Genomic DNA, 11486 nt, shown 5'->3' on the forward strand with positions numbered 1-11486 from the left:
GGTTGCTGAAGCTGCGTTTGAGGACGTGGCGCAGTCGGGACTTATACTCACTTCTGTTTGACTTCTTACTTCCGGTTTGCTGGGCGACCTCCAATAGTGAGTGATGTTGGGTTTCAAAGAAGGGGTGATCACTGTGGCTCGGGAGAGGGACCCCGGGCAAGAGGTTGACCTGATTTTAACATGTTGGAGGAAATCAGGCAAAGAGAGCACTTCTCGTTCTTGCCAATGGTTAGCCTTACATTTAGTGATACGGATGAGAATATTGACTGTGGCAATCACTTTTAGAAGCCAAAAATCTAGGCACATGTATGATCTGGAATTTTAGAACCTCTTTTGAAAACAAGAGGGAATCCAGTATTTTTGGAATTAGAATTTCTGGGTCCTAGGAAGTGTTTAAGGCCTAGAGTATTTAAAATTGGGATTGTTCCCAAAACCCAGGACCTGTGGGTTTTGTGAGGAGCGGGTGGGACAGAAACCAGGGCCAGTGTTAAGTGTCTCTGCCAAAGCATTGTTCTTGACGTGTGGCCTAGCCAACCCCGTAACCTCTGTGCCCTAGCTTCCTCTAAAATTAAGGGTGGACAACATAAACGTTAAGGTACCTTTCAAATCAAATTTTGTTTCCATAAAACTATGGTGCTCTATTCGGTATTATAAACTACCCAGTATTAGATAAAAATAAAATAAAAAGGAAAGAAAGAGAAAAGTTCGTTACTCTTCAGCCTGGAACTTCAAAGTGAACAATGAGATCTTATACTCATTTTTGCCCTACAGTGCTAATGAGGTTGAAGAGTCCTTTAAAAAAAAAAAAAAGCTGGGGCTGGCCCCGTGGCAGAGTGGTTAAGTTCACGTGCTCCACTGCAGGCGGCCCAGTGTTTCGTTGGTTCGAATCCTGGGCGTAGACATGGACACTAAGGCAGCGTCCCACATGCCACAACTAGAAGGACCCACAATGAAGAATATACAACTATGTACTGGGGGGCTTTGGGGTGAAAAAGGAAAAGAAATAAAATCTTAAAAAAAAAAAAGCTGTTTTGTGTATGTGTGCATAAACAGATAGATTTCTGTTCACGTCCATCAGGGTCAGCCTCTGCAGATGAATTCTGCTGTCTTAGAGGACAGATTTCCCCATTTCAAAATGAGTTTAGCCATTACTCAGACTTTAAGGAAACCGGGATCACACTCAAGCCGCCGAGGCAGCAGGAAACACTGATCTTCAAGAAGGAGCCGGACAGATGATCATTGTTCCTTTTTTTTTTTTTTAAAGATTGGCACCTAAGTAACAAGTGTTGCCTTTTTTTTTCTTCTCCCCAAAATACCCCAGCACATAGTTGTATATTGTAGTTGTGAGTGCCTCTGGTTGTGCTGTATGGGACGCCGCCTCAGCATGACCTGATGAGCGGTGCCGTGTCCACACCCAGGATCCGAACCGGCGAAACCCCACACCAAAGTGGAGCGTGTGAACTCAACCACTCAGCCATGGGGCTGGCCCCGATCGTTGTTCTTTACCTCAAATTTCATGACACTCAGCTCCAAAGGTTCTTTTTTTGTTTGGTTTTCAGACGACTTGGGGTCGCACCTCCCTATACTCTGTATATTTCCTTCAATGTCTGCCTTCTCTTAATTTAAAAAGCTTTTCTGAGTACCATTCTTTGTCTAATTGTACTCACCTACTCTGGAGGTTTAAAATCATAACAAAGAGCTAAAAAAAAAAATAACCCTTGAGGTTGAAACTGTGTCGCTGATGGAGAAGGGAAAATTCAGTGGCATTGAGTATATTCACAGTGCTGTGCAGCCATCACCAATATCTATTTCCAGAACTTTTCATCATCTCAAACAGAAACTCTGTACCCATTAAACAATAACTTCTCCTTCCCCCCTCCACCAGCCACTGGTAACTTCTAATATACTTTCTGTCTCTATAAATTTGACTCTAGGTACCTCATGTAAGTGGAATCATACAGAATTTGTGGTTTTGGGGTCTAGCTTGTTTCACTTGGCATAAAGCCTTCAGGGTTCATCCATGTGGCAGCATGTGTCAGAATTTCATCCCTTTTTAAGGCTGAATGATATTTTGTTGTGTATATACACCACATTTTGTTTGTCATTTGCTTTTCCTAACTACTAATATAAGGTCTAATATAATCTCCTAGCCGTGTAAGGAAAAGTTCATGGACCTGGTTGAAGAAGGTATCACTGCCAAATATATTGGAAATTACTTCAGATTGTGCCCCCTCCTTAGAGTTTTGCAATGAACAATCGCTTGCTAAAGACTCTTAGAAGTTCTGCAATAAGCAAACCTGTTTAATTTTGCTTAACTCAGAGTTCCCAAACATATTTGATCTTCACATCCTTTTATTTTTGGTAGCATGCATGCACATCCCTCAGTGGTTCGTGTCCACGCCATGCGCAGGGGAGGCACAGCTCTAGAAGGAAGGGTGTAGTACCCGGTTCTGCCCCCTGCTGACGATGTGATCTCAGGATGAATACTAACCTCTCTACACCTCGTGTTCCTCATCTGTCAGGTGCGGGTGCCCAATAGCTCCCACTTCATGGGGATGTAAAGATTTAAAGCAGTATTATGTGACTCTGGTGATTACGACTAACAATGTTACAGCTCTGGGGTCTGGCTGGCTGGGTTCAGATTTCGTTCTTCCACTGACTACACTTACTAGCTGTATGACCTTAGGAATGTTACTCAACTGTCCCTCAGGTCTTCATCTGTGTGATGGGGACAATAATTGTACCATTCTCTCAGGACTGTTGCAAGAATTCAGTCCAATTCCTGTAACACATTTAGAATTGAGCTTGGTCCATGGTAGGTACCTAATAAATGTAGCCCTTATTATCATCATCATTGGTGCTCTCGTTACTTCTATGACTACATCACGTGAAGGGAGTTATTTTAGTTTTTTCATTGAGGTATAATTGACATATAACGTTATATAGTTTCAAGTGTACAACATTAATGATTGGATATTTGTATATATTGTGAAATGATCACCACAGTGAGTCTGCTCAACAGCCATCACCACACATAGTTAGAAAATTTTTTTTCTTGTCATGAGAACTTTTAAGACCTACTTTCTTAGCACCTTTCAAATATACAATACAGTGTTATTAACGATAGTCCGTGTGGTGTACATCACATCGGATTATTTTAGTTTCTAAAAGCAACTCCTCTTACCTCAAAAAACAGCTTAAATCCAGCATGTCAGTAAAATAGCCTCACACCCCTCCTGCAAATATTGGATCCAGCCTGTTGATTTTCATCTTCTGATCAGCTAGAGTCCGTGATGCTTGTCTTCCCTCATTTAACTTCTGTTTGTGAACAGGGGTGGAGAGGCCTCGGCTCTGTTTTCGTCTGGGCGTCAGGAAATGGAGGAAGGAGCAAGGACCACTGCTCCTGTGACGGCTACACCAACAGCATCTACACCATCTCCATCAGCAGCACAGCCGAAAGCGGAAAGAAGCCTTGGTACCTGGAAGAGTGTTCGTCCACACTGGCCACAACCTACAGCAGTGGAGAGTCCTACGACAAGAAAATAGTACGTGACATTTGCATGTCTGTCATGGTTTCTTTATCTTTCACTTTGAAATACAAAGGGAGAACCACAAATTTATGTGCACAAGTAATATATGGAAACAGAAAGTCAGAATAGCTGATGACTCAACACAAGTGTTTGTAAATGTTACCATTCTGTTACCAATTCATTGAAAAAGCCTGTCTGGGTCATTGCATTCTAGCATCTAATGTGGTCTTAGACATGATTAAGCTTCAGTTTTGTCAAGGACAAATGAATGCTCCACGTTCACCTGGTGAGTTAGTGGCAGAGAAGAGACTAGAATCTGGGTCCAACTCTCAGTCCAGTTCTCTTGTCACTCTGTCCCCATCTGCCTTTGAACCTTAGCTTTAATGCTTTGGTCTCAAAGTTGCTCTGACTAGTGCAGTGTGAGCTGACCCTGTACAGAAGGTGCTTCTCTAATCCTGCAGAACAGAGTTTGCCTGAACGAGGAGCAGAGTCCTCCGTGGTCTCCTGCTCAGCAGCACACCCTGCCGTCCATGCAGACAGCGCAATGGTCAAGAGTTCGTGTTGCAGGACCAGCCTGCGTGGGTTCACTTGCTGTTGACTGTTTACTAGCTGGGTAACTTTGGACACGTTACTGAATTTCTCTGTCTCAACATCCTTACCTATAAAATGGGGACATTCAATATTATGTAGCTCATGGGGTTATTACAGAGGTTACGAGGAAGTAAACAAAAAGTGCCCTGTGCACTGCCTGACCCCCTGGTACTCGGGAGAGTCTGCCTTTGGGCTGCCCATCCCACACTTCACTTACCTTTGCATCTTCCTCTTTTCCTGATCATGGTTTTGTCAACTGTCTTGGGATTTGTCTTTCTGCGGGGGAGCTAAGCTGCTGTGCCTGACACTTTTTAACATTTAGCCAAGAGCCTGCTTTCAGATCTTGTAGATTCATGCAGGTTTGTGTCACTGCTGATGCTCAGCTGACTTCTCCACAGCAGTGGAAACACAGGCGAAAGGACACTACTGCCTTCTTTATCCACATCCGTTTGATTCCTGGTTATTGTATGATTTTTACGTTGATTTCTCAGCTATTTTTACTACCTTCTTTAATTTACATTTTGCAAATTGATTTAAATAAAAACTGCCTCCCATACACATATCCCATCCGCCCCCATCTTTCCCTAATTCCTTTACAATAACTGGTGGTCAGGGATATGGCTTGAGAGGGAGAGTGGACCCCATGACTTCACGTTAACACCCTTTATTCAGGTCGTATATTTTACTTTGCCCTAGTTGCTGCTTCTGATTTCAAAACCATTACTAATTCACTTTATATATTTAACTTGTTTCTACCTTTTGTTTAGCCTCTTTCTCTCATTTTCATGGGAGCAATTTATTAGTAATTTTTCTCTATCCAGTTCTTAGATTCTCTTATTTTCCCTCAATCTCTGGATTACCATCAATTGGAGAGGAAATTCGGTAACTGTTTCAAGTTATAGTCTCTAGCTTCAGGCAGCCCGCCCAGTGGCTGAGCCACCCTCACGGAGTCTTGGTTTCCTCATCTGTAAAATGGAGGTAAAACTGCACCAACCTCACAGGTTTTCCTGAAGATAATAAGACGCTGAGTGTGGGTACTTACATGGCACCTGGCCCACTGAGCCGGTCAGGAGGTGGCTGGTACCATTGCTCCGTAAGTCAGTGTAGCTTCTGCGTCCCGGGGGCTTAGGCTGGTCATGTTTCCAGCAGCTGTTAACAGAGGTGGTTGCTGCATCTCCATTTTTTCCAATCTATAAAATACTGTAATCTGTTCCACCCCTCCCCGGTAAAGAAAGGTGCTTTGATGGTGAACATGTTAACAGTTTGTACGTGAGTGGAGCTGGCAACAACATCAGCCTTTTGTGGTCCAGCTGACCCCTTTTCCTTCTAGATGTCAAAATGACAAATAATTCTGCCTTGCGCCTGGGACCTTTTCTTCACCAGGCTTTGAACCAGATGCCTGTGGTCCCCCGGAGATGCCCACATCCTGTTAGTGGCATCCGTGACTGAGTATTACAGGAATGGCAGTGTCTCCCTTGTACTGGGGGCTCTCTTCCCCAGGCCATTCATTTCCTTATGTCATTTGCAGCTTCTGCAGAAGAGCACTGTTGCCATTCCTCATTCATAGAACACCTTTGTGATTTGAACCGAGGCAGATGCTGAGGATCCAGGAGAGAGGAGAGATCTCCTATCTGCTTCTGGGAAAGCACTTTTGTGAAATAAACTTTACTTGTCCTCCACAGAATGCCTTTTCATGGTATGCAAGCAGGAGAACCTTGCCCTGGGTTTCAAAACATAGCCAGCTCTCCATCTCTTGGTTTCCTGTACCTGCGATGAGTACAGTTGTGGACCTTGGTATTCCATTCATGCTTTGATAGATTCAGATCGGGGGTGGCCTTACATCTTATTACAGCAAATGAAGCATCCACAATATCAGATCACTACGACAAGAGGCTCCTCTGTAAGCTAAGTAGAAATCAGTTGAAATGACTCGTTATTATAAAGCCGTAGTATACATCTTATTCCATGTCCGATATGTAATACATTTATAGTTCCATTAACATGTCATAAATATGGCATTTTCTGTCTTGCTAATATGTGCCTGGCACCGGGCTCAGCACCTCAAATGCATCGTCTCACAGTCTCCCCAGAACCTGTGCAGGAGGATCAGTGTTGTTCCCACTTTACAGATGAGAAAACAGAAGCTTGAAAGGTTAAGAGAAGCACAGCAAGTAGGTGGTGGAGCCTGGATTCCAACCCAAGTCAGGCTGGTCCCTGAGCCCATCTTGTAACTAGTGTGCTGTCGGGCCGGATACTGTCCAGGTACACCTGGTACTGGGCTGTCAGGGAGAATGGTGCTTCTCTTGCCTGTTGTGGGTTCTTTTCACAGTGATAAAAAAAGTGTTTAGAATATGTAGGTGTCCATTGTTTTTCACTATTGCTCCCCATACTCACAGATCCTCGGAGCAGCATGGGAGGGGAATTTTGTGTGGTCTCGTCAGTCATGACTGGATTTTACACCAGTCTTTGTGACTTCCTGAACACAGAAAGCATTAATTGGTCCCCAGTTCCTTTTTATTTTGCGATGCTTAATAAATTGGCTTCTTCTGTTTTATTCATTGACACATTTAAGATGTAATTTCTGCCCTTATTTCCCATAGCTGTGTCTGAAACAGCTTTTTTGGCACATTTCTAATTCAAATCAAAATCAACACCAGAAATAAATTCAACCTAACAGACAGTGGAATCATTTCATGTTTTAAAAATATCTGCTCAGTTGCTCTTTTAACAGATATGAGACAATATGGCATCTTCAAAATAAAACAGCTTACAAGATCCCAGAGAGACAGAAACTCTTAATCGTGGGCTTGCTGTGAAGGCTTGTCCTTATGGCCAAAGTTGATCTGAGCCGAGATCCCTGGAGAATTCCATCAACAGCTAGAATAAAGGATCCAGTCTGCTCAAGTCATGGAATGTGAAACACGAGGAAATAAGAGCTTAGGACGGGAAAAAATGATGGGTTTTCTCCAAGGAAGCCTGACTGGACCTGAACAGTACCCACCCCTTCTCCCCAAAGGAAGATGGCGTCCCTAACTTGATGGAGTCCAAAAACTCCATCTGCTCCTCATCCTGAGACAGGCTGAAAATCTGATTTGCTGATCAGGACAGCTTTGATCTGGCTCAGGGCCTGGTGTCATCTCCTGTTTCCTTCACTGATGGACAGAAATGGTATTTTTTGAGCAGTCTGAGAAGTCCTGAGAAGAAAAACTCTGTTTCTGATTTGCGTAGTGAATTGAGGGGATTTGGAGCATGAAAGATGTGCCATCGGGATTGAAACCAAATTCTGAGACGTTCTTTAAAATAGATTCTAAACTTACAGTGCTTTATTCTGGAATATCTGGGCTCCCTGCCCCATGATATAGGCCAACTGTTGAATCCAACTTTTCCTTTAAATCGCACTATCGGGGCCGGCCCCGTGGCCGAGTGGTTAAGTTCACACATTCCGCTTCCGCCGCCCCGGGTTTCGCCGGTTGGGATCCTGGGTATGGACATGGCACCGCTCATCAGGCCATGTTGAGGCAGCGTCCCACATGCCACAACTAGAAGGACCCGCAACTGAAAAAAATACATACAATGATATACTGGGGGGATTTGGGGGGAAAAAGCAGAAAGAAAAAAAAAATTGCACTATCACATCTCATATGCGTGTGTTGTGACTAATGGGGTTACCCCACGTGGTTCCAGTTTTCGGAACATCATTTTTCCTCAAGATTGCATGCTCCTTGGTGGTCTTTGCCTTTTCTTTCTAAGGACAGATGTAAAAATTCTGTGATACTGTGGCTTCTCTTAATAATGAAAACCCTACCTTAGATCCTTCCGGTAATTTACACCTAAATATCTCCACACCTACAGTAACTTCCCCTTGAAATGCCCCAGCTGGAATTCCCACTTCAAGCAGGATGAGAAGGGGCGAGGATGTTTTTGCCTCTTTTCTCTCCATCACCTTCCTGCTCACTCCCTTTCCTCCCCTACTCACTAGGACTCAAGTTCCATTCAGTTAAAGGGATTGAAAAAAGAAATAAAGGCACAATGCTGCTTTGGAGTTGCACAAGCTTGCCTATATGCATAGCAGTAACGCTTCACTGGTGTTTATATATAAAAGTACTGAGTAGCTTCTTACTTAGGCATATAATATATATGTATATACCTGGTGACTGTGTATGGGTGGGGCATGTTCCTGTTACAAACCTGACATCATAAAATTTTTATTGTTCACGTTTGAGGTTGGCTGGAGATGGTTATTTATGAGACCCAAAAATGCTACACACATTTGACGTGTTTATTCTGGATTTGTTTCTGTGCATTGAAAGTGTCTGGTGCAGCTGAAGAATAAACACAGTGAGCCAAGTGGGAAACATCATGAAAAATCTTGAATCCGGCACAAGTCATTGAAAAAAGTAAAACTTGGCAAAGGCGCGTGAGCATGAGGGTGAGGTAGAATGAGAAGAATGCAGGCAAGGCCATCGCTCAGCAACAGCGCATCCGGAGACCCGGAAACAGGCCGCTTCTGGGGTGTTTCTGCATTGACTTAGGGATCAGGCCTTTGGAAAATAAGGCTGCAGATTCACTCGTAATTTCAAATGAGGTAGAAACACCTTTTTAATGATGTAGCAGTCCCACTTCTGGGTGTATATCCAAAAGAATTGAGAACAGGATTTGGAAAAGATATTTGCACATCTGTGTTCATTACAGCATTATTCACTATAGCAAGAGGTGGAAGCAACCCAAATGTCCAGTGATGGATGAATGAATAAAGAAAATGCAGTGTATACACACAATGGAATATTATGCAGCCTAAAAAGAAGGAAATCCTGCAATATGCCACATCATAAATGAGACTTGAGGATGTTATTCTAAGTGAAATAAGCCAGTCACAAAAAAAAGACAGGTATGGTATATTTCCATTTCCATGAGGTATGTAGAGTAGTCAGGCTCATAGAGGCAGGAAGTAGAATGGTGGTTACCAGGAACTGGGGGGTAGGTGGGGAGTTGTTTGATGAGCAGAATTTCAGTCATGCAAGATAAAAACTTTCTAGAGGGGCTGGCCCCATGATGTAGTGGTTAAGTTCAGCAGGCTCTGCTTTGGTGGCCCAGGTTCACAGGTTCAGATCCCGGGTGCAGACCTACCCCACTCATCAGCCGTGCTGTGGCAGTGACCCACATACAAAGTGGAAGAGGGCTGGCAATAGATATTAGCTCAGGGTGAATCTTCACTGGAAAAAAAAAAACCTTCTAGAGATCTCTTGTCCAGCAATGTGCATGTAGTTAACAATACTGTACACTTAAAAGTTGTTAAAAGAGTAAATTTGTGTTGTGTGTTTTTACCACAGTAAAAAAACAGAGAAAAGAAGTACCTTTTAAAGTAGACAGTTGACAATCCAGAAAGTTTCCTAACGTAGAAGTGGTTTGGGCTGTGTTTACGCAAACACCTTGCGAGCACCCAGTGTGGAGGTGCGGAAGATGGCTAGGGCATCAAGTCTGTGAATCGAGACATAACCGCCCCTGCTTGCCAAACGCTCTCTCAGGGCTCCTGCACACCGTTCATATTCAGGAAAGGAGTGTGAGACTTGTCTCCTCTCTGCCACCACTGGATCTGTGTGGTTCTGTATATTTTTGTTCCTTCTCCCACTGGCGTATCAGTACCTCTCCGGTGTGGATAATCTGGTCACATTAGAGGTGTCAAAAGGAACAAAGAAAAGACGAAGAGAACTGTTGGGCTTGTGTGGAACCGACTCAGCAGGACGTCAGTCCAGATCCCGACCAGATTAAGAGCCCCTCAGCCACCCTCCTGAGACGCTGGGGAGACCTGCCGGGAGGATGCCTTCTGAGGAGCTGGGCAGCACTTTCTCCTGGGAAGAGCACGTTTCTTTCCAAATCCACTAATCTTCACGCTCCCCTAGAAGGCTGCGTCTTAGAACGAGGGGCCTTTCTTTTCAGCCGCCGCCGTTATCCCTCCACACCTTTCTAATGACCTTTCGCCTCAGTTTTCTTATCTGTGAATGTGGGTAATGCATTTGTCTTGGTGACAAAGACAGCTTTCCAGCGTCTTCCAGTAACTGCAGCGAGAGCAGCAGCTCATCTTACGAGCCCTGTGCATTCCCAACGGGGTGATGAGCCCAAGGAGGCAAAAGTGGACGCTTGTCGGGGAGAGAGGATTGAAAAAATCTTAGGTTTTACGAGGTTTGCAAAATCTTACCCCATAGTGTTTGATTCCTCTTGTTAAGGAGAATCGGAATTTACTTGTTTTTCCTTAGTGAAACGATCATGAAACAGGGGCTGAGAACCGCTGCCCTCGCTGACGGGAACTGGATTCAGACCCAGAGGAAAAGTGATCTAGTTCTCACCTTTTGATTTAAAAAAAGGAGACGTGGCTAATCTCCGCCGATAACGTACAGGCGCGCACTTGGAGCTGAAATCTCCTATCAAGCGCGCGGGTTCCACTCGTTTTTCGTATCAGTGTTAGATCTTTGAGGAGGTCTCGGTTCGTGCATGCAGCGTTCCTGTGAATTCTAAAAACAAGTCTGTAAGCAAATGTCCCTTCCACGGCAGGGCATCCCTTTTGCTTAAAACCTGCAGCTCCCCCAAGGTGACAGTTGTGGGAGGGCGGGGGCCGGACCGTGTGCTTTTATTCCTCACGCTTCCGACGCCGGGCTCCGTGTCTGATTATTAACAATGGGCGGCTGATGAAAGAACTTTAGTTTTCACTAGAGCTGGGACTGGGGAGGCAAGTGAGGTGCCTCGGGTGTAAAATCTAAGCAGGCACGTCCACGACCCTTATGTTTTGAGCCAAAGACCCCCCTAGTCCTGACCCTGGTTTAACAGAAGTGGAGACCCGTTTCCAAACCCTTCCCTTTTCACAGTTGGTTTACACAGGCGATTCACTGGAAATGATATGGTCACAGGAGGGCAGGAACAAGGAATTTAAAACAACTATTTCAACACCCCTCCATTCCACTTATATGAGTAAATTTCTTTCTACTTGCATGGGACCCACATTGGCCCCAGAGCCCTAAATTTTTCCCTTCTGTCTTCTAGATCACTATGGACCTGAGGCAGCGCTGCACGGACAACCACACTGGGACGTCGGCCTCAGCCCCCATGGCTGCGGGCATCATTGCACTGGCCCTGGAAGCCAAGTAAGCCTCTCTCTCCGTATGTCTCTCCACTGGCGACCACCCCTCACCCCGAGGACAGTGTACCCTCTCCCTGGTATATAACCCGTAGCACAACAACCCAGATGATAATCTTCCCAGTCCCACCTTTAAAACTTCATAGATTAGGGCTTTAAAGAGAATTTTTCCTTATATTAAGGAGAAAAGCAATTTTTTTTGGTTTTTATATCCTTAAAAAAACCCAACTGTGTAA

The sequence above is a fragment of the Equus caballus genome, chromosome 23 (genome assembly GCF_041296265.1).
Source record: "Equus caballus isolate H_3958 breed thoroughbred chromosome 23, TB-T2T, whole genome shotgun sequence".
NCBI lineage: Eukaryota > Metazoa > Chordata > Mammalia > Perissodactyla > Equidae > Equus > Equus caballus.